Source organism: Phyllobates terribilis, unplaced genomic scaffold, assembly GCF_046119375.1.
Source record: "Phyllobates terribilis strain yellow unplaced genomic scaffold, ASM4611937v1 Scaffold_7253__1_contigs__length_38907, whole genome shotgun sequence".
Taxonomy (NCBI): domain Eukaryota; kingdom Metazoa; phylum Chordata; class Amphibia; order Anura; family Dendrobatidae; genus Phyllobates; species Phyllobates terribilis.
The window spans coordinates 4,198-29,488 of NW_027369994.1; the positions used below are offsets into that span (position 1 = coordinate 4,198).

General features: G+C 37.8%; 1 non-coding gene across 1 annotated transcript; it reads left to right on the forward strand.

The window, feature by feature from the left end:
* The first annotated feature begins 7,233 nt into the window (after positions 1 to 7,233).
* TRNAQ-CUG (transfer RNA glutamine (anticodon CUG)) lies at positions 7,234 to 7,305 on the forward strand. Its single transcript has one exon. It is a non-coding gene; the product is annotated as a tRNA-Gln (tRNA).
* The last annotated feature ends 17,986 nt before the right edge of the window (positions 7,306 to 25,291 follow it).

The following is a 25,291-nucleotide window of genomic DNA, read 5'->3' on the forward strand; positions in this document are numbered from 1 at the left end:
GTCAGGTACATGTTGACCACAATGTTTTGTTTATCAAATCCTTGCAATAAAGGATGAGATGGCAAAGAGCACTTTCATGCTTCCAGGTGATTTGGAAATCCTCCTGAGTGGTTGAAGACGTTCTTTGAGCATTTGGTGTACAAAGTTTCAACATGTTGCTTGAGAATGCTAAAAACGCAAGCATCCTTGCAAAGGAAGGGGAAATCTCCGGAAAAAAGCCATGACAATTGGTTAGAGAACTACAATGGACTTACCTAAAACCAACTACGATCACATTGGAAAAAAAAACAACCGTAATTAAAGCAACAACAACCATAATGAAAAACAGCAACAACAACATTGAAAACTACAACAACAACATTGAAAAGCAACAATGACCAAATTTAAAAACAACAATAACCAAATAAAAATATAACAACCACCATGTACAATAGTAAGTTTACAAGATAAACTGAAATCCAGCAGTAAAGATGAATATTTTATAACTTTGATTGAATAGAAGATGAAGTTTGTAACATAACAATATAAAAGTCTGTAAGACAACTAATAACAAACAAGGTTTAAATATAAAAAACATTATAAATCTGAATACTGGAAAATATTAAAACATTATTTTAAAATGATTCTGATCCCGAAAAAAGTATGATAACAATCATCTCGACGCCGAACCTAACAGTAATTGGATATCACAAATTTTCGCAACACCCACTTTGTCTTCGATTCTCATAGCTTTCTAGTCTACATCGGTAATATGTTCGATCCCGTGACACTCAATCACAAGCCACACCTGAATTCCACACCCCAATAATTCAATTAGGATGAGATTCGAACCACATAACTCCCTTTATACACTAATCTTTAGTATTGGTGTTCAACTAATATACTAATTGGTTGTGTGACATGTATGCTTGACTTGTGATTGAGTACCATCGATCGAATCATCGATCACTGAGACAAGCCAACAAAACGGATCGAGATGAGCTCGATCCGTCAATCAGAAAGAAAGAACTGAGCTGGATATCAACGAAGGAAAGTTATAAAATGTTGAAATAAAGATAAAGGGATAAAAAGTTAGATTAAGACCATACAACACCCATTGAATAATGATATTAGGTGAAAGACGATCTTTTGTTATAAGATAAGAAGATAGTGCAACAACTTAGCATGGCTTACCATGAAAAATATGTAATTGTATACATCATAAAATCATGATCACTACATGTTAAATGACAGAGAAGATACATTTTTTTTATAAAATATAATACGTAAGTTAAAGAAGCTAAGTTTGAACTCAATGCTTTATATGTATGTTTTGTGTTTTGTGTTTTGCTTAAGCTTTGATATGATGAGGCCATGGATTATGCTTAATACATGTTTTTGTCTGAATTATTGAAAGTTTGACTGTTAAGTAAAATGTAATGGTTTGAAATGACGGTGCTTAGTTCTGTTGGTTGAAAGTATAGTGTTTTTCTTTTCAAGGGTGAAGGCGATTGGGTTAGAAAGAATTTCAGTATTGATTAGCTTTAGAACTTTTAAATATACTTCTTCCGTTTCAAATTATAATGTTCATTTTCGAAATTTTATGTAAAGCGATAGAAATGTGTAATGATTGAATGATGAAAGATGGTAAAAAATGAAAAAAGAGAAGATGATAAATGTATTGTATGAAGATAAAGTTTGGTTGGATGAAGATAAATAGGAGAGAGAAGAGAATTATTAGAAACTCTAATTTTAAAGCGGCTACCTAGGGACGATATCAGAGTGATCCCATTCCTGTGCCTAGTGGTGGCGCTTAGGCGTCGACGGTCCGACAGTCTTCAGGGGTGTGACCCTTCCTCGTCGATCGGCTGCACTTGATTATGACATTACATACTTCGGTGGTGTTGAGTGTTGCGCACGGTACAACTTCACGCCCTAATATTAGGGTTTCTGATGCGGTTGCGACAGTGAAATGTGACTGGTCCAATAGTGATTCCGGCCACTCGATGCAGTCATAAATAACCGATACGTTCTCCTATGTGTGCTCTGATGAACATTGATCTTGATAATTATGGCTCGTATGAATTTACTTATGAAGAGGTTAAGCAAAGTTAGAGGAGAAAAAACTTGTTCTGATGGGTGGAGTTATGGGACCGAAGTTCTCAGTGGAGGAGATGAAGCTAGTTATGGCTACTAACTGGGCAGAACAAAACCCGACCATTCATGTCCAGAAAAATGGAATATGGAGCTTCCGGTTTCATAGTCAGGAGGATCGAGATTTTGTGATGAACCAAGGACCATGGTTTTTCAAAGGAAGATCTCCGATTGCTTTGACGCCATGGGAGCCGAGCATGAGCTTCAAATGGTGAATCCGTCCGGCTTGGATTCAACTGCGGAACCTCGATCCGCTGTTTTACTCGAACCATATGCTTAGTGTCTTGGGAGCATGGTGGGAACTCCAATCACCATGGATGATGATACATGTGCGAAGACTATCCGGTTGTGCTCGTTTGCTGGTCCAAGTTTCACGGAAGATGTTATGAAAGAACCGCTCCAACAGCGTGATCCGGACGGTAGAATCTATCGACAACGTGTCTGGTTCGAATCGGTACCATGGTTATGCGAAGAATGCGCAGAATTCGGGGCATGAGAAGGTTTGGTGTACGGCAACTAAAACTACTGTTCCGCCACCTACAAAGAGTCTACTAGTGGGGACTACTGAGGAGCTTCAACTTGATCCTGTTCCTAGTACATCCCCAGCCGAGTGAACAACATGTCGTGCCTAAGGAAATTCCTGCGAGTATGATAGAAAGTAGTGTGTCAACACTATTACCTACTGTGGCTTCACCGAGAGTTGGTTGCATGGAAAAAGCAATGATGGATTGGGTAGTATGGGAAACCACGACAGCAGATTATCAAATACCGGCATAAGAAAGCAAAGGGTGTTAAAGTGGCGGTTGCAAGAAACTTGAGAAGTAGCGGCGCTCCAAGCGGAGCTCGGACCAATGTCTGAGATCACCATCACTGCTTAGAACTTAGGGGGTGTTACTCTGCCCCTAGAGCTGGCTTACTCACAGGGTTTGCAAGAAAAATAACCTTGCGTTGTTTGGAATTTTGGAAACGAAGATTGAGATTGCTGAGGAAACATTATTAGTCGGTGTTTGTTGTCGGGTTGGAATTATGTCACAAATAGTTCTGCTCAGATGAAAGGTCGGATTTGGCTCTCTTGGAACCAGAGGTTAGTATAGGTTAACATCGAGGAGATCCAAAACCAGTTTGTTCATTGTCATGTGAAAAGCAGAGACTCGCATGGTATGTTCAAGGCCACATTTGTTTATGCAAGCAATGACAGAAGCTCGCGTATGCTACTGTGGGATGAGTTACGTAGAATCAAGCACTCTGTGACGTGCCCTCGGGTGATACTTGGCGACTTCAATAGTATTATCAATGTTTCGGAGAAACTCTCATTCAATCGGAAAATGCATAGTATCGATGATGATTTTTACCAAGTTGTGTCGGACGTGAGAGTAGCGGATCACACATACTCAGGCGCCCATTACACGTGGAGTAATCAACAGCAAGGGACGAGGCGAATTGCATGTAAACTTGACAGAATCCTTATTAATGATTTGTGGAATGTTAATTTTCCGGACTCTACAACCTATTTTGCAAATCCAAGTTTCTCGGATCATTCGCCGGGTATACTACACATCAATCCGAGTGCTTGTCAGAAGTGTATTCCTTTTAAATTTCAAAACTTCTGTACTGAGGAGGAGGACTTTCTTGAGTTGGTCCGCTCATCTGAGGAACAACCGGTTCAGGGAACAATGCAGTATATTGTTATGACCAAATTAAAGCGAGTGAAAGATGTGGCTAAAACAATGGAAGCATGGGCATTTCCGTCACCTTGAAGTAATGGTCGAAGAGAGTTTGAATGCGTTTAAAGAGGCTAACGAAGCTCTTCATGCAGATTTTAGTAATGTGGACTTGCAGCAGGCAGTTGTGGTGTTGAAAGAAGCTTTCGATCGACACATTAAACAGCTGCATAGTTTCATGAGCAAAATACTAAGGTAGAGTGATTACTCTGGGGGAAGAGTCTTCAGCGACCTTCTACAATGGCATAAAAGTGCGTAATCCGAAAATCAAAATGGGGAGTTGATAGACACAAGAGAAGGGGTGGTTGACGAGGTTGTCGGCTTCTTCACATCTTTGGTTCGGTACCGAAGTTCACACCCGCAGTCCTGCAATGTGACAACCTTGAGGGTGCGGTTATTGAATCAACAATCACCCGAGGTTGTGTGAGCATATCACGGACTCTGAAATCTATGAGGCTTTCCGAGGTATTGGGAACATTAAGTCCCCCGGTCTGGACGGGTTCGGTAGTATCTTCTTTAAAACTTTCTGGCCTATGATAAAGAGTGATGTCAATGCGGCTGTAAGGAATTCTTTGGAAGAGGCAGATTGCTCTGCCAAACGAACGACATTCATTAGCCTTATTCCCAAAGTTGATGCACCATTTATGATTCGAGCATTCTGACCCATTGCCTGCTACAATACTATTCTTAAATCCATCTCTAAGGTTCTGGTTGAAAGAATTAGACCGCTACTTGATTGCATTGTGTCGAACAATCAGGGTGCCTTTGTTCCGGGCAGGAAAATAGTGGATAATATTGCAGTTTCTCAGGACTTGATTAGAGATATGATGGTAAATACACTTCTCCCCCCTGCATATTCAGATTGACCTTCAGGAGGCGTATGATTGTGTGAGTTCCTGCGTGACTCCCTTGTCTATTTTAACTTCCCGATGCGTATGATTGACTGGATTATGAAATGTGTCACCACCCTGGCATAATGGTGAAGCAAAAGGATTCTTTAAAGGAGTTAGAGGCTTAAGACAAGGTGATCCACTCTACCCCTTTCTCTTCAAGATTGTGATGGAAATGTTTTCACGTCGTTTACAGTATGCCAGCTAGCAGAAAGGGTTCTTCTTCCATCCTAGATGAAAACAATTGGGGTTGTCGTCTTTGGCCTTTGCGAATGACTTTCTTATCTTTTGTAAACCCTTGCAGTCGACTTTGCGTATTATTTAGAAAGTAATCACAGACTTTGCAGATTAATCTGGGCTAAATGCCATCTATAGCAAGACAAGCATGTTCTTTGGTGGGATTTCGGTAGATAGAAAGAGAACTCTGACTGATATGATGGGGTTTAGCATGGGTCAGTTTCTGATCATATACCTCGGGACGCCGCTGCACTCTAAAAGACTGCGGAAAGGGTATTTCCAGCCGCTTCTAAGCAAGCTCCATGCTGCAATCACCGGTCGCCAAGCCAGGTTCAGTTCCTATCCTGGGAGAGTTAAGGTCATTAGCTCTGTTCTAGAAAGTATTATTGGCTTCTGGATGCAAGTGATTGATTTTCCTAAATCAGTCATCAAAAGGATTGAGGGGATTTGTCAATCTTATTTGTGGATTGGAGAAATTGAACATAGTAGATCTCTCGTGGCTTGGAAGATTGTTTGTCGTGACACTAATGCAGAGAGATTGAGGTTCAAGGAACTTCTGTCTTGGAATAAAACATTGTTGTTCAAACTCGATTTTGATCTAATCATGGGTAGAAACAGTTTCTGGGAGGAGTGGGCGAGCATAAATCTGATGAAAGGGAGAAGCTTCTAGTATGTAACTCTAGTCTCCAGCTGCGAATAGTTCAGTGATTTGGAGGGCTATTATTGTATCTCGTGACCGGATGTTGGTGCACTATAATAAGTCCCGCCAGTCTCGATAGGCTGCAAAAAACACAGGTAAGCCGGATGTACAGAAAATCTACGCTGCATTGCTCTTGCATACAATGACATCCCGTGGTGTGACATTATCTGGCGAGGCATTCAACCTAGAAATGGGCTTTCATCGCCTGGCTAGCGACGCTGAATCGTCTTCCGACTAAGGACCGTATGAGCTGCTGGGTGGGGGACAGTGGACCAACAATGTGTTCTATGCAGAGGCGCTATGGAGACGCGGGACCACATTTGGTTTCGTTGCACGATTTTGAAGGAATTATGGACAAGGTGATGGGCTGGCAATGGGTAGGAGTACGAAAGGAAACACTCCATGGATGGTGGGCGTGGTTTCTTGATTCCTCGAAGCGGTCGAACGACATCTATTTCTGCGTCTCTTATCACTCCTAGTTGTAGTTTATCATGTGTGGAAACTTAGGAATGACGTCATTTTTAATGGTAGGAAAGTAAATATTGATGTAACTAGTAGAGAGATTATTGATACATGCAAATTTAGGATTATGCACAAAATTAAGACTAGAGGGAGACGAGGGAGTGCAATGATGCGCTTGATGTATGGGCAAAACTGATGTTGGTTCTTGAATACAATTATTTACCTTTGACGAAAAATAAAAGAATTATTAGTGTGAATAAGGATCCGGTGTGAAGTGCCCTTATGGTGTGAAGTGCAAAGTTTCTCGGGTACACATATAACACGCTAATGTTCACATATAACACGCAATCATTCAGTTCTAAGGGGATAAAAAAAATCACTCAGAAAACGTAAAAAAAAAAAGAAAAGAAAAAAGTTCACCATTAATTACAAAAATGTCACCGAGTGGATTCATTAAAAAAACCATCTTTTAATCTCAGCCCTCCATTTTCTTATCTAATGGTTCAACATTCTTCACATTTCACACCATAATGGCACTTCACACCGGAACCCACCTCTTATTAGTGTTGGATAAAAATAAAGTATGAGTTTGTTTGTTGCATGTATTTAAAGATGTTTTTTGTTTATAAAGATTGTATTTGTTTAAAAGTGCGTTTAGTTAAATTTTTTTTTTTTTTAAAAAAACCGTGCATTTTAGAAAAAAAAAGATACAGTATGAGAAAAAACATAAAAATAAAAATAAATATATTACACGTTTATCAAAAATAAGATAAGAATTTATTTGAAAAAAGATCCTTATAAATAACGAATATCACATACCAAACATGGCCTATATTGAAATGAGTGATATTCTGTTGGGAGAAAATAAAATTAATTTTTTTTATTATTTAGAATATAGGAATAACTTTTCAGGACATCCGAAAAAAAATGTATATTGAATTTATATTATCAAGAAAACGGAGTGGCGCAGCGGAAGCGTGCATATATACCCACAAGTCGGAGGATCGAAAACTCCTCTGATATTCATTTTCTTATTTACCTGATTTTTACAAAACTTATAAAATTCATAAGTCTGGATTTCACATCAAAAGGTTCTATGGTCTAGTGGTCAGGACATTGGACTCTGAATCCAGTAACCCGAGTTCAAATCTCGGTAGAACCTCTTTTTTTTCTCCCTAGTTCTTTTGAATTCATTACAAGGAAACAGTTAAATACAAAAATCCGGGTGAATAAATTTATTTTCATGCATACACTAATTGTGATTGTTATTAGAATAAATCACTCGCGGCGAAGTTATGGTTCTTGTGAAGCGCATGGATATACTATCACAAAGATGTCTCAAAACTTAAGATTGAGGAATATTTGGATATTGTATCAATCGAGACTCTTACAAGCTTCAATTGAGATTATTTGAAACTCAAGATTCAATTGAGACTCTTACAAGCCTATTTTGAAGTATATTAGCGGGTTGTTTAGATTCATGTTGATCTATGTTTTCGTATATTATTTATCTATTATATTAAAGGAGAATTATCCTGCTTATGTGTCTGTCTAAGATTAAAATAGTTTACATGTTGCTCCCACATTAATTTCAATAAAATTCCATTTTTTATGGATGCCACATCATCTTCCATATTATTAAAGTTATTAATTTTCATCAATCACGTCATCAAATCTATTAATTTATATACCTTAAAAATATATATCAATAAATAATTAGCACATTTGTTGAGTATTTTTAGATTATTTAATTTTAATACTTTTTAGTTTTATTTTAAAACTTTATCTCCTAGAATATTAATGATAATAATATTATTGATTATTATGTTAGATAATCAAACTCCTAAAATCTTATCAACTATCTTAAGATTATTATATATTAAGTCCCTAAATCATATTTTGTTAACAATAAAATCGTACTATACGACTCAATTTATTATGTATTTCTATTAACTTTAATTATATAGATCTCGATCTAACATGTTCGTTAGCCTATTTAAAACTTTATCTCCTAGAATATTAATGAAGTTTTTTTTTTCCTTTGAGGTGTATAAAAGGAGATAACAAGACCCCCAGTAGAAATGAGTTTTTATGTTTCTCTTATTATTCAAGTTGAACTTAAAATAATAGAAGCTCAGTAATAAATTTTCCAGTGTAAAACTTTTATTTCTTACGTTTTATCATGACAATTAGTTTTGTCGAATTGGATTATGTGGGATTTTCATTTACTAATGATCTTTCTGTATTTTTAAAATTTCTAACGATTTTTTTCTTCCATTTTTTCTACCATATGTACTTCATAAAAGTTGGATTGCATGATCAATAATTGAGAAAATTCTCATGTAGTAACGACTATGATAATATTTTGTTGTGAAAATCTAACTCTTAGCACTAAAATTATGAAAAATATATAGTTAATAAGTAGTTATTATAATTAAAAGATTTTTTTTAAAACCACCCCTTATTTGGCCCATTTTTCAAAAAAAAAAAGACTCTTTATATCACTAATTGTTTTAAACCTCCCCTTATATAGGTTCCGTTACCAATGCAACACCCTTTTGCTTCTACCGTTAGAAAATCCATCCAAACCTGTGATTTTACCGTTGTACCCCTGAAAATTTCGAAAAACAACAATTTTTACCAGGTTGCAAGTTAATTCAACCGATTATAAACACCCCCATCCTCCATCTCCAATTGCTTCCCCATTCGAGTTCGATTTTTAGGGTTCTTCATAAACTAATTCCTCCAATTCAGAGTCAAATCAGCGTCAATTGGTAAGCAATTTTTAGGGTTTTTGTTTAATCTCCTCCTTCGATCAATTTTCCTCCTTCAATTCATCTTCAACTGACTGGAACAATGCGTGTTTTTTGTTTGCAGGTGAAGACGAATCTGGCTGGAACTCTCGGTACAAGAGGAATTTGTGGGGGTTTGATGCAGACAATTTGAAAGGGTATGGAAACAAAGTTGGAAATCGACTGGATTTACTTGATTTGAGTGGAAATCGAGTGAAGGGAAAATTAGGGTTTATCTGCTGAACACTACGAAATAAGACAGATACAATGTAAGTTTTGAATCCCAGCTCATAGAACCGGATAAATGAATGAATTGAGTAAGATGAGTGACTTGAAATGAGTGGTTGTAGATGAGATTACATTTAATGGATGCAGTGAGTTGAATTGGTTAGTTGAATGATGAGGTGTAAAATGAAAGAAGATGAAGTACAATGAGTTAGTTAAGTGGTTGAAGTACAGTTGAATTAGATGGATGTATTTATTGTTGAAGCATAGTTGAAATGGGAGTATAAGTGTGGAAATCGGATGCTTGTAGAGGGTGGGTCCCATTAGGGAATCTTCACTGCCATTAAAAATCTGAAAAGGCCATGTGGACATCAATATAGTAGCACAAAACAATGTCTGTTTTTGTCTTTTTTTCCCCTAGTTAACCATGCAATATAGTAGCATAAAGTTGGTTGAGTAGGAGTTTGTTTTTCTGATTTCACACTTTGTTTTATGACAGATGATGAGCATAATATTTCTGCATGGTGGACAATTTGTTATGGAAAGAAAACTGGTTTCATATGAGAAGGAGTTAGAGTATGGTGTGACAAATGTAGATCCTGATAAGTTGTCTAGGATTGAGTTAGTGAGTATGTTAGAGGAAAAGGCATAGTCAATGTGAGAGAGTTGTGGTTTTGTAAATGTGGGATGGATCTGCATGATGGATTAAAAGAGGTTAAATATGATAGGGATATTTTGGAGATATCTGAAAATAATGGGTATAAAAACATGGTGAATGTTTATGTGGTCCAAGGTGATGAGCAAAGTCCAAACACTTTGGTAATGGACCAGGCCAAGCAATATAGTCCACACACAATCTCAAAGCCTAGTTCATCTTCTCCCCACATAGAAAACCCATAAAACACTCCACGGCCTCCTCTATCATCCCCAGAAAAAATTTCGAAGAAGAAACCCAAAAGAACTCCAAGAAACTACAAAAAAACCTCCCAAAAAACTAGCCAAATCTAACACTTCTCAACAAGTTCCTCTAGCTTCTTCCAATTGGAACTCATACCATATAGTCTTCCACCATAGTTTCCTTCAGATGATGAAACCAATCCAGTAGATGTTGAAGACAGTGGAGATGATGAAACCAATCCAGTAGATGTTGAAGACAGTCGAGATGATTCAGATGTTGAGGTGTGTGGTTCAGATTCATCTGATATAGGGGAGGAGTTCCTAGATGACCCATTTGCCAGTGATGATGATGAAATATTTGATAAACATGTGGACACTGATGTGCATGACGATGGTTTGGTAAATGAGGAAGATGTCTTCAATATCAGAGTAGAAGATGATGATAATGGAAGCCATAACACATGTGATGAGGGGTCTACAAAAGTCAGGTATCCACAATTTAACCCTTTGGTCGATTTTAAAGGAAAGATTCACCTTATTTTTGGCATGAAATTTGGCACAAATGAGTTGTTTCAGAAGGCCTTAAGACAGTTTGCAGTTGGGAATGGGGGTGACTATTACTACCTTCACAATGATAGCAAGAGAGTGTCAGCCTACTGTATACATAAGTGTCATTGCCCTTTGAAACACGGGAGAAAACAGTGCAAGCTAGGGTGCAAAGAAAAACTGTGTGGATTTAAGGCAAAAGGAAGGAGGATGGCAACAGATGGTACTTTTTAACTCAAGTCTTTTGTAGGTAAACATGAGTGTGGTTGGCAAGACAATAATACCAAGGTGACCTCCAAGTGGCTAGCTGAGAAATATTAGGAACATTATAGAGAGGATCCTCAATGGAGGATTTAAGAGTTTCCATAGCTACTGTAAGGAGAGAGTACAGTGTGGTATAAGTTACCAGAAAGCATGGAGGGATAGACTTAGGGCAATTGTGATGACTCAAGATTATGCCCCAAAGCAGTATGCAAAGGTGTATGATTATGCATCTGAAATTCTGAAGAGAAACCTGGGAGTTCAGTGATCATCAGGCCAGAATTGTGGTATTGTTGGTCATACAAGAGAAACCCCCTCCATATTGAAGAACAGGTTTGAGGTTAATGATTATGTGGATCCTTACTACCACAGAGAGACGTTCATGAAAGTATATGAGTTGAATGTGAACCCCATGCATGGAGAGGATCAGTGGGAAAAAACAGGAGGGAGACCACATAGTTGGTCACACAAGAGTGAGGAATGGAAAAACAAATGTGGGAATTGTGGTATTGTTGGTCATACAAGGAAGACATGTAAAAATCCATCACAACCACCACCTCCTAAGCCAGCACCAAAAAGAGCAGGGAGACCACCTAGTTAGGAAGCTCTCCTCTTCTGCCTAAGAAACAAAAAGTACAATAACAGAGAACACCAACTGAGCCTAATGTTGGTTGAGTCAAGTCAAGCATAACCTCAACCTGAAGAAGACCACCATGGGATATAATTTCTGTTTTTTGTCTCATTCTGGACGATCCTTAAGTAATTGTATAGTTTCTGATTTTTTTGTTGACATAGGATGCTATCATATCACATCTCTTGCAAGTAGAAGAAGCTGATGCCATTGCAACACAAGCATCTCAGGCACCTAATGTTGGGTCTTCAAGTCAAGCACAACCTCAACCTCAAGAACATCCTAGTGTTCAAACAAAAGAAGACCACAATGAGGTATAATTTCTGTTTTTTGCCTCATTCTGGACGATCCTTAAGTAATTATATAGTTTCTGATTTTTCTGTTGACATAGGATGCTATCATATCACATCTCTTGCAAGTGGAAGAAGATGATGCCAATGCAACACAGTGTAGCAATGTTACCATAGAAAATACAACCCTGCAATTTAGATAAAAAAGTTTGACTCACTATCCTATTAGTGCGCCAACAACAGTGCAAAAAAGATCCAAGAAGAAGACCGTGAAGAAAACCAAGAAGAAGTAGCCTTTGTCTAGTTTATGATGCAAACATTAGGTGTCATTTTGTGGCTTTGTATGTTGTCTTTGTTGCAGGTTGTTTTTCTAGTTTATTGATGCAAACATTAGGTATCATTTTGTGGCTTTGTATATTATCTTTGTTGCAGGTTGTAGGTTGTCTTTGTGCAACCATTTTGAGAAATGCTGCAAAAATTGGCTTTGTGTAATGTTCTAGGTTGCAGGTTCTATGTTGTGTTTGTGAAATGTTGCAATGTGTAATGTTGTGTTTGTGAAATATTGTTATGTTACAATTTGGAGTGTAATAATCAGAGGCTGCAAAAACTGATTCCATATTGTATTCAAAGGCATGGTTGAAAAGGTGCGTAACAGATTCCATTTTGAATGTATTGGTCAAAGCTTTAAATAGTTAGTCATGCATTGAAAACATTAAAAGCTACATGGTGTAGTCTAGTCATGCATTTTAATAGATTCTGTTTTGACCAAAGCATACCCCTTTTTTGACCAAAGCATACCCCTTTTTTTGTTATAAATAGCCTAGTTTTGGTGTTTTAATCTCCCCATCAACCTACATTTCAACAACCGCAACCTCTTATTCTCATCTTCTTGATCCTTCTCAATGGAAATATATGTTGTATTTTCCTCTTCATCCTCCTCCTCTGATTGGTCCACAAAGTCATCAAGCTCCAGTGATGGCACTAAGTCTGTAGATCAGGTTCAACATCAGAATGCCTCCAGTGCTAGCCAACAAGACTACATTTATGTAGATAGGATGGTCAATGCCAAGGCCACCAAGGAGAGAGCTGAGCGAGAAATTTGGGACCCATATAGCACCTTTGTCATCTCAATGAAGAAAAGCTTCGTCGAGGACGATTGTCGTTTGGTAATGTAGAAATATTGTACTGCAAAATCTGTTATATAATTTTCTTTTCCAACATATTTTAATCTGCTATGCAGCCTCTACTGTTTCATCATGGACAGAGATACTTCATCAAGGACACCAACATTTTCCTGTCTTACAACGATCAAGACTGACCTGTTATGGTAAAGTTCAGCAATATGCAATACATGTTTGGTATAGGATGGAGGGAATTCGTGATTGACAATGAACTTAAGAAATATGATGTCGTGCTGTTCAAAAGATCAGCTCCAATTGAGGGAATGGCACACTACAAGGTGCGTATATTCAGAAACTGAAGAAATGAAGACTGCAGGAGTGAAGACTTGAAGCTGAAGACCTTGATGGCTAGGTTTATGTTTGTGGTTGTTTGTTGTCTTTTGTTGCAGCTCTGTTGATGTTTGTGGTTGATTTATGTGGTTGTTATGTGATAGTTGAGGTTGTAGTACGTGTTCTATGACAATGTTTATTTTGGTTGAATTATGTTGTGTATTATAGTATTTCAGTACGTGTATTTTGAACCAGGTAATATGAATGTCGATGGTTATTTGGATGATGTTGTGTTTTGATAATTCAGTACCTTACAAAATTGAGATCATGATACACAACTATACAATTAGCAGTTGATGGTGTGTTTTGATACACAACTATCGAATTAGTTGTATTTTATGTGTGTTTTTAGGAGTGTGTTTTTCTTTCTTTTTATGTGTTTTTATGATTGTTGAATCAACATGTTTGAACACTTTTGCTTGTGTTATGAATCAACATGTTTTAATTACTACAACCTTATTTTAGTAGACCACATACTAATCACCAACAAAGTAATACAAATAGATGGAAAATTTGTTGAGAAATACTAATTTATTAGACCACATAAATTCCATTACAATAGGTCGTCATTACAAAAGCATGAACTTGAAAATCAGAGAACTAAAGCATGATCAATATAACACCTAAGCCAACAGAATCTTCACCGCCACAATAATAAAAACAAAATAAACAACAATAACCATGTCTATCCTATGCCCACTAGATTTTCTTGCAAGCTCCAACTCCTTAGCCCTCAAAGATTCTTCAAGTTTGATCACAATCTCCTCCAACTCCTCCTTCTGCTTCACCAATCTGTATATGACATTAGCCGGTTGTGGCTCAAACGGACCATCAACCCAAGCAAAAAAACTGCATCCTTTGTTTGACCTGAAGTTAGCACATCCAAAGAATCTCCTTCCATAGTTTGGAGTAGTGTGTGCAGTACTCATTTTTGCCTTAACTTTACAAAAACACATAATTGCCACATTACTGCTGTATGAATTAGAGGATCTTGATCTAGACGACATCACCTTCTTCAATCAATATGTCCATAAATCATTGATTCAGAGCACAACTAAAAAGCACATAATGAATCACATGAACAAACTGAAAGCACATAGTGAAATCCAAACAACAATCTCATTTACACACCACATCCCGTAAACTATTAATCCCTCAAGCACATCCACATAAACCACAAAAAAAGCATCATCATACCAAAATTATACTAACCAAGCAAAAACCTGGGAGAAAACTACCTAAAACCCCCACAGATTGCTCTTGTTCCAGCCGCTCGTACCAAATCGTTCCAGTCAGTTAAAGATGAATTGAAGGAGGGAAATTGATCGAAGGAGGAGATTAAACAAAAACCCTAAAAATTGCTTACCAATTGACATTGATTTGACGTTGAATTGGAGGAATTAGTTGATGAAGAACCCTAAAAATCGAACTCGAATTGGGAAGCAATTAGAGATGGAGGAGGGGGTGTTTTTAACCGGTTGAATTAACTTGCAACCTGGTAAAAATTGCGGTTTTCGAAATTTTTCAGGGGTACGACGGTAAAATCACAGGTTTGGATGGGTTTTCTAACGGCAGAAGCAAAATGGTGTTGCATTGGTAACCGAACCTATATAAGGGGTGGTTTAAAATAATTAATGATATAAATGGTGTTTTTTTTGAAAAATGGTCCAAATAAGGGGTGGTTTTAAATTTTTTTCTCTAATTAAAACTATCCACTTCAACGCAAAAAAAGTAACACTGTTGAAGTTAACACATGTTCAATTATTCTCCCACATCGAAACTCAATGAAATTTTCAACCATTGGATGTGTATAAAAACTCATGTTACAGGTTGAGATTTTTGAGCCTCCCACATCGGAAAATTAATGACGTTTCCTTCAATGAGTTATAAAAAAGGAGATCACAAGACCCCCGATTGAAATGAGTGTTTATGTTTCTTTCGTTATTCAAGTTGAGCTTAAAACAATAGAAGTCCAATAATCAATTTTCCAATTTATAATTTAAAAAGATTTTGATTTGTTTTTTTATCGTATCCAAGCATATACGGATATGTGGGCATTATTAACTTGTCCATGTTACACAGTCTATAACCTATTCATTTTTACAAAAATATTGTTTATTTCCTATATTTCATATATCAATATTTAGATTGATCAAAATTTTTACATGAATAAAGCAAATGATAACATATCTTTGTGCTCCTTAGCAATGTACATTAAATCCATATAATAATGTTCAATGTATATATAATCTCACAAAAAGACCAAAACCCGTGTAAAATATATGTAATAGAAATCTAGTATTGTATCAACAACTAAGTCAAATAGATATTTTAATAGGACCTCTAATCATTATTCTCTTTGTAATAACTCAACTGAAAGTTTTAATCATCATTTTTTATTAATCCCCCCTTTACTCTTCAAGTTTTTGACCAGGTTAACAAAAGTCTTATGTTTTGATTTACTATTCCTAATTCTTTGGAATTTCTCACGTCTCTTCAAAATTTCACTTTCACAAATAAAAATCAAGATTTTTTTATTTGGTAGAATATCTTGCATTTACGAAATAACCTTTTCTATAAATTCTTATATCATATTACTAAATTTAATATCAAAAATAATATTACTTGTGCTTTTAACTAAGGATCCGTTCGGTAAAGGTAGCTGAATTTAATTTTCCATCTAGCTGAAATATGGTAACTGGATTAATTAGATGAAAGTAGCTGAATTGAGATGTTAGATGAAATTTAACAAGCTAGCTGAATTTTTTGAGATAAAAATAGTGTTCGGTAAATGGAGTAGATGAATTTTATAAGGGTTAAGATAGAACTATCAAAAAGTCTTCTTTAACATGTGATTTGCACATGCCACATGCTCCCAATCAAAGGGCTTCTTTGCACAGATTGTCCGACATATCTCTACTCTCTCCCGATTGACGCCTGAAGGCTGAACGGAGGCGACGAACAGCTCCCTGGCGACGTCGTCCGACCTTTGCTCTCTCCCGACGACGACGAATCAAGGTACCCATTCTAACACCTAAAGGCTTGCTACAATCTGCTTCCTTCTATTTTCCCTAGCTATAACCAGTGTTGAGAGTCCAAACCATAGGCTACCATTAAAGCTCAAGAGCTATGTAAAGGTAGCTGAATCATACTGCAATTCATGTTTGTAAGGAGATGAGGTCTAAGGTTTCATTGTACCTAGTTCAAGATAATTGTATTGGTTTGTTATCGGTTGAGGATTTAGAGCTCTTATTCCTTGTTTTGTGGTTATCTACAAAGCTTGATTGTATCAAGTTCAACAATGGTGGAAATGGATCTGGCTTTACATATTATTAGCTATGTACAAGGACTTCATCATACTGCAGTTCTTGATTTGTTTCTTATGTGTTCTGTCAGTAGAGATCAGCTGTACTGGGTTGTTAAGCTATTGAATGAAAAGAAGACTACACCTAATTGAATTGCTAGTATAAGGAATTGAGGACTTCATTGAGTATTATTCTATTTTTTGTTTTGGCTTCTCTTGAATTATATCCGTAGCATCTATTGGCAACTAAGATCCAAGTGAATATATGGTCAGTTCATATGGGTCACCACTACAATTTGCAATTGGAATGTTAATTTAGACTCCTATGAATAGTTTTCGGTTTCACTTGCTAAATTAGAGAGGTTGATTTTGGAGGCCATTACTTATGGATACTTCTTGTGGGATGCTTAGAAGTATGTTGATAGAGTTTATAATTTGAGGAAGAACTTGAAGTCTACATGAATGATGTCAGTCTTTTTTTGGTAGAATAGTTATTTTTGTTTTGGTTTTTAGGTATAGAGATTATTATGATTTTTAGTATTTGAGATTTATAAAGAAGGAACTAAAATTCAGAAATTCTATAAAGTTTTAAAATACTCCTTTCTTCAAGTGGAAAATTATGACAAAATACATGGATGGCATTATCACTCATCAGTACTGGTGTGGCAATGGAATGAAAGTGTTGGAGTAATGTTGAAACTCTTTCTCATCATATATTTTTATTTCTTTGTAATGGAATAAAGCAAATGACAGATCTTATTATTACTGGAGTTCAAAACAAAATTTATATAGAAAGCTAATAGAGAATCCTAGAAATTACAAATATTTTCTTTACTTCTTTCAACTTGAGTGAGTAGTTTTTAAGTTATTTTTTGTGGTAGTTTAAAAGACAAAGGTTCTCTATATAATAGTTACATGTTATCTTTGTACTCTAATAATGGATGATTTGCTCTCATGTTGATTGTGCAATTAAAATATTATCATCTTAGTTCTGCAATTAATTTATTTTATTATTGAGTTAGAAAGCAACATATTTCACAAACATGACATCTAAACCTCCAAGGGAGAAGGAGAAGGAGAAGGGTAAAAGTAAAGAGAGAGGCAAAAGACAATCAGCTGGAGATGAAACATGAAATGATGATGAAATAGAGAATGATAGTAAAAGTAAGGCAATATGGATTGAACCATTACTCAACATATTTCTGAATATTTGCCGAGATGCTCAGAAAATTTCGACAACGGATCACCAATTTAAATGGGCTGAGATTACATATAGGTTTCAACAACTTACTAGAAATATGTATAACCAGGTAGCTATCAAGAATAAGTTTGACTATATCAGGGGTCTTTGAAAAAATTGGAACAACTTGAGGTACATGGAAACTGGTTGCGGATGGGATCCTGAGACCGGACGTGTCGATGCATCAAAGGAGTGGTGGGAGAAGAAGAACAAGGTAATCATATAAGTTGTTGACAAACACTTTGAATAGCTCATATATGTTTGTATAATTCATAGAAATGTTCATGGTAAAGTTGCTTCTTTCAATCCCCATGTTAATTACTGTGTATCTGATAGCTTGTAATTGTGATGCTATGAGGTTATTGATATTGAAAATTCCATTAGGAAATCACAAAACATGAAGGTGTTATTTCGGTTAATTAATCCTTATATGTTTAGCTGATTTTTTTCATATCAGGAGAGTGAAAAGTACAAGCGTTTTTGCATAAAGGAGTGGACCCTGCAACAACTGAGTTGTGGGATCATGTGTTTGACTTCACCACTACAACATGACAACATTGTGTGTCTCCTTCTATGACACCTTAATATCAAACTACACTATCCCTTATTCCGTACCATCCCGCTAACGTTCAAAATGAAAAGGACAACCTTATTGAAATGGATCAGAGGCTCATCGATGAGATTAATTAAGAAGCCATGGACATTATTGGAATAAAAGATAATAATTTCCTTGAACAAGTTCATCACCTTGTTACTGGTGTTAATCCAAGTCCGAATACTTCCTATTGCCCACTGCTTGTTGGAAATAAGACTGTCCCCTCCCCATCGGGTTCACATAGGCCACGAAAGAAGTCCAAGTCGACTCCTTATATGGAACGCTTTGATAGGATAGAGGAAAGAGGTGAAAAAATGTTGGCATTATGGCAGGAAGAAATTAACAACTCCTCAGTAGTGAAGGGGGACACACCGACTAGAGGATATGAGCAACATGATCCCATGGATGCCCTAAAGGAGTTAGTGGACGAAGGGTTGGTTGAAGAAGGGACTGAAATTTGGTGTTTTGCTTTGAGTGAGTTTCGAAAACCGGAATCATGCATGGCCTTCCTGAATGCAGACAAGAGTCAGATGAGAGCAACATGGTTATAGTATGACTTCAAAATGCACAATACACGTTTGGGTTTGATTTAGATTGTTATTTATCTTCTTGTGTGCTCGTAAGACAAAGGATTATCAGATTGCTAATTAATGGTTTTGTTGTGTGCTCGTAAGACAATGCGTTTGGTTTGTATGACTTTGTTGTTGGAACGTGGTTGTAAGATTGCCTATGTATTTTGTTTATGTTTTGTTTACCAATTATTTTACTTTGTCAGGTGTGTAGGTCTAATAAGGCATCCTGTTGATGGGGTTCGAGGTGGAAGTAGACATTTGAAGATGATGGCGGTTCAGTGGATAAATTATATGGATGAGTTTGGATGTTTGATGCTTGATTATGGTCAGAAGTTTCTTCATAAGGTTCCGTGTTATACCTCATCTTTAACAGGAGAAGCTTGGATGAAGGAGGTGATGGAAGAAGAATCGAGTGTTAGGTGCATCCAATCATTTAGGATGGATCCACATGTGTTGACGCGCCTTTGTGATGAATTATCAAACAATCATGGCTTTAAATCTTCAAGAAATATGTCAACTTTAAAAAAAGTTGGTATCTTTCTGAATACCATTGCACATGGGATGTCAAACAGGGAAGGTTGTGAGAGGTTTCAACGATTAGGAGATACAGTTAGCCGCGCTTTCCATGAAGTCTTAGACGCATTTATTGGCCATTGAATGGGTTGGAATGGGATTAACCGGAAACTGATAAGACCGCGTGATCCTAATTTTTCGTCAATACCAAAACATGTTACAAATGACAATCGATTCAAGCTGTTCAAGGTGAAATTACATTCATCTATTAATATTTTAATACTTTTTGATTCTTAAGACTATAATTATTGTATTAGTGATAGGATGCTATTGGATATTGTAGGATCGTGTTTTAGCAGTTATTGATCGATGTCTCTATAGTTCATGAAGCTATAGATGCACAATTATAATTACAAGATGCGCTTTCGTACTTAGAATTGCGCTTGACCTAATTAGAACACTTAGTAATGAATTTACTAATGTCCTCTTATGAGGAAATAGGTCAGACAACAATAAAGTGCACTTTAAGCTATTAAAGCGCACTACAACTTGCACGGAAGAGTTCCAAAACAGTGAGAACCGTAAGCCACTACTTGGCTCGGGATAAAACTCACTCTACTATATTGAAAGAAAGAGATTACAACCATAGCTTCAACAAGAGCACATGTCAACCTTCTTCACTATTAAGAAGCTCACTCTCGTACTCTCACTTCTTACAATACACTACGTTCTAGCTCAAAGAACAAGGCAATTCACTCTGATTACAATAAGCTCGTCAATACTCGTCACACCTAGAGTGATAGCTACAGTTCCCTATTTATACATCAAAGGTAAGATTCAACACACTTAACTTGTAATAACAAATCAGAAACTAAGCTAGCTTGCCACGTCATCAATCCGTGTGCTCAACCAAGTTGTTAGAAGTAATCAAACAGATGGAGTTGATTTGGTTTTGTTCTTCTATTATTGATCGTCGCTACGTATGCAACCCGTGCCATTCACAAGCTAACCGTCTTCCTTCCATGATGGCAATCCTTGGAGTTGCCTCAAGAGATCTTCAAACCCTTCTCGCACCCCACGTGCACTCAGTTTTTGATTTCCCGCTCATCAACCTTTACCAAGTATTTGGGAAGCTCTATTCTGCAAGCGTATGCACCCTTTGCTTTTGTGGACTCTCATTGATCAACAATACAACTCTGCTTTAATTCAAGCGCCCTCTTGGCCTGAGAAGCTCGATTCCTCTTGCTTCTGGACTTAATTGGAGTTGTTTAAACACCGCTGCGAAACTAGCTTTCTCCGCTTGGTGTTAAGCTCGACTGGAACAGTCGAAGTGCGATCTCTTAGTGATGAAAGCGCAACCCAGCAAGTCTTATGATTACCTGGGTAGCTTAGAAACACAAAGAGATTAGATAGATAAGTTTGTTATCATCAAAACAAAGAGAAATACATTGAGCTTTCATATTTGACTATCAAAGCTCAACTAACAATTTCCCCCTTTTTGATGATGACAAACCTTTAGAGGTAAGCTCATATACTTTTCATAATGATCAAATGAAGACAAAAGACTTACGAAATTAATCATATATTCAGATTCGGAAATAGTTCGAAGTACCCTTACCAAGTACTTAAACAATAGTTTCTTATTCCCCTTAAGACCAAGAAGGTCTTATACTTCCCCCTTAATCAATGAAGGGTGTACCTGTATTCTTCCCCCTTTTGACATCATCGAAAAAATCAAAAGCTTAATCATACGGTAAGAAAGATAGTAGGTTGCACTTTTCTATCTTAGAATTCAATTCAAGACAAATTATAGTGAACAAAAGCAACTTAAGCAACCAAAGTATCACATTAGCAGGCTATCAGAGATATGAAAGAAAAATGCATACTTCATTCGAGCAAATTTGTCATACAACCAAAAATCAAGTTGGGAATCCTAGGGAGCTAGTTCAAAATACAGCAAAGCGTAGGAGAGAATAAGAAAGACAGACAAAAGCGCTATACAAGCGCAACCACCACACACAAACACTAACTGCCACGACGGTCATCCGCTCACATGAGCTGAATAATGTGATCCATCCCGGTCTGAACCAACTTAGCAAATTTCTCAAAGAACTCAAACATCTCCACCATACGACGTTCAACCCTTTCATGGTGTTGTTCCATGGCAGCTATAATACCTGAAGCATCTGTAGAGCTAAAAGCGGCTGGAGGACGGGGGCTATGGTCAGATCTGGAAATAGACGGATGCGCTCCTTCTTGCTTGTAGAGCAGAATGGAAAAGATAGCATCGCTGGTGAGGAAAGTGGAGCAAGTATACTCTTGCAGGGCATTATCATAGAGCGAATCGGCCTTCAACATTTTGCAAATGATATGAGGGAAGGGAAGAGGACATGAAGTTGCAGCGCACTCATCATAATCTGAGCTGTGTTGACCACTTGATTCGAGAGGACAACAACCATGATACAACAGTCGACAATAGTGACCTTCTCTCTGTCATAATCTCTGGGAGTGATGTTGGTGATGATAAAGTGATGCAACAAATGACGACTGGGCTTGAGCAAATCCACTGTTAGACTGCGCTTGGGCAAGGGAGAACCAAAAATAATCTCCTTGAGCTACTTGGAACCCGTTGGCCAATTCTTCTTGTACAGGCATCCAAAACCGCTCGATTGACCTGTAAGCCCAATGGCCTTGGCCAAATCCTTCACCAGAAAAGTTTCCCTTGAATTACCACGCCAATTAAGCCATACCTGGGTGTATCCGGGATTAGCAGCGTGCGACTCCATGGTAGCACAGAACTGATAAACCATGGCATCGTTGCAGTGGGCAGGTTCAGTCTCAAGCTTGTCCCATCCTTGCATGTTCAACCATCCAGAGAACTTTTGCACGTGAACTGAATCCTTAAGCTGGACCAAGAGATCCTGAGTGACAATCTCAGGGTAGAGAAAGGTGCGCTTAGCAATACCTGGAGGAACGGGAGGGAACTCATTTGCACCAAGAGATTTGGTTCGGTTAGACCTTTTAGAGGTACCTTTCGCTGGGAGCGCCTCTAGGGGAGGTGATTCGTGCTCAGAGCCATAAGAAGACTCGACCTGCTCAATAACCGGGGGCCTTTCTCTTTCTTCCATGATGACGGACCATGTCGCTTTGACGGTCCGCTCGTTGCGTTGAGGGATGCAATGGAGAGGCAGATCCAGCCCGTGGGATGTGAAACTCATCATCATCAGATTCATAGGGGAGAGAAGAGATCATCAGCTGAGGAGACATAAACTGAGATGTAGCTAACCTGGAGGGAGTGGTCGTATCCATGTCGAGCGCACCTTTTCCCTTACCAGGAGTGAAAAGCGTCTTCTCCAGATCCGCTTTCTCCTCGGGGAGAACTGAGGGAGTCTCTTCTTCCTTCTCAAGATCATCTATCACCTTGACCACAGTGCATTGATCATAACCAGACTGAGCGAGATCCTTGGACACGAGTTCCAGGTCGATTGGTGGATCCTCGAGAATGGGAATGATATCTTTGGTGGCTAGGGTAGAAGCTAATGGAGTTTGAAAGGATGCGGTGATTTGAGGAGCTGTGGGATTGGTGGAGGTAGAGGGAATAGTGGAAGAAGAGGATTGAGCTTTAAGAAGAAGCTCAACCTTTTCTCTTACCTCTGGATCGAGTGCGGCAAGGTTAAGGTTTAGGTTGTCCATGGTAGTGTTTGAGATAGGGAAAGAGGAAGGAGCGATAGGATCGGAGTTTGAGAGAGATATTCGGCAAGTGAGGAAATGGTAGGGTAAGTCTGGGAGGGACGAGTACCTCGTATATATAGGCGCTTGCAACAAATCTCAACCGATTAAATCAACGGTCCGGATGCTTTCAGAAGGCAGCTCAAGAGGTGACTAAGCGGTCCAATAGAAACATAGGACTTGACAAGCAGCTCAGCCCAACGGCTATAAACACAAGCACTGTAAAAAAAGAGCCGTTACCTCTGTAAAAGTAAAAAGCACTTTACCTATTGTGCTAAGCAATCTCAAAAACCACATACAAACTAGCCGTTACACTGTAAGTGAAATAAAGATCCTTTCCACCAATAAAAGCTCAACCAAAGCCACAAATATCCAATACAATCTGATGAAGCTCAATGCTGACTGTATACCGCTTGAAGTGAGTGTGTGATGTCCAATGTCAAACTTACCAACCACTATGCAAATAATATAATGAACAGGAAATGCACATTTCAATTGGGACATTAGAGCATTCAATCACTCAAGTAAGATATAAATGTATGTGCATATACTGAGGGAATTGAGCTTTTTGTCACCAAATGAATACTTCTCTAATTTGGAGGTTAATTAGGGACGAGAGAAGCGTAACATTTAGTCATGCTAGGGACACCTAATGCAATGGATCATTTCTTAGGCATGTAATATGGGTAGAAGACGATCACCATTATCAAATTTTTGGCAAAGAATAGCATGCAATTGACTAAGATCATATCAAATCAAGCTTAACCAGAAAGATAAATTTAGAGCTAAATCAGTTTGTTGAACAACTATAAAGTATGAACGAATTAAGCTTTTAAGCGCAAGCCACTAAAGTTCTTAGATTGATATTAAGCTCGCTAGTTCTAGTCAATAGGGAGAATACTTACAAAGCCATTGCCTCAAAGCTAATGGAGCCGCATAAGACCAAGTTGAACCCGAAGGTTTAAGAAAGTTTGTCGAATAAGCGCTTTTGTAAAGATATCCGCTATTTACCCTTCTGAAGATACATGACTAAGATCGATGTTCTTCCGCTCCACATGATCACGTAGAAAGTGATGACGTACATCAATATGTTTGGTCCTTGTATGATGTACTAGGTTCTTGGACACACAGATTGCGCTGGTATTATCACAGAAGATAGTAATTGTACCGAGATGAATACCATAATCAACGAGGTGTTGCTTTATCCAGAGAACTTGAGCGCTACATGAAGCCGCTGCTATATATCCTGCCTCTGTTGTTGAAAGCGCAATGCAATTCTGCTTCTTGGATCCCCAAGAGACAAGACACGGTCCAAGAAATTGAGCCATTCCACTAGTGCTCTTGCGGTCTGCTAGATAACCTGCATAATCCACATCGGTGTAGCCAACAAGAGATAGACCGCCCCCTTTGGAATACCAAAGGCAAAGATCATCAGACCCCTTAAGGTATCTAAAGATGCGCTTGACATGGGTTAGATGTGAAGCACGAGGGTTTGATTGTGATCGAGCACATACACTAACATCAAATACTATATCAGGTCTAGAAGCGGTCAAATACATGAGAGAACCAACCATACCTCTATACATTGTTTGGTCTACCTTCTCAGCCATAAGGTCTTTATCAAGCTTCGTTGTGGTTGAGAGTGGTGTAGGACATGGTTTGCTATCCTCCATATGATATTTCTTGAGTAGCTCCTTGATGTATTTTTGTTGATGAATCTCTATGCCTTCATCCAGTTGATTCACTTGAAGCCTGAGGAAGTACTTGAGCTCACCAATCATGCTCATGCTAAATTTGAGGCTCATGGTGTTCTTGAAATCCTCTTCAAGCTGCAACTTAGTTGAACCAAATATAATATCATCAACATAGACCTGGACAATAAGGATATCGTCCTTAACTTCCCTGATGAAGAGAGTCTTGTCCACTAAACCTCTCTTATAGCCGTTAGACAGTAGATACTTCGAAAGACAATCATACCAAGCGCGAGGTGCTTGCTTAAGCCCATAAAGCGCTTTGTCTAAGAAGTACACATGATATGGATA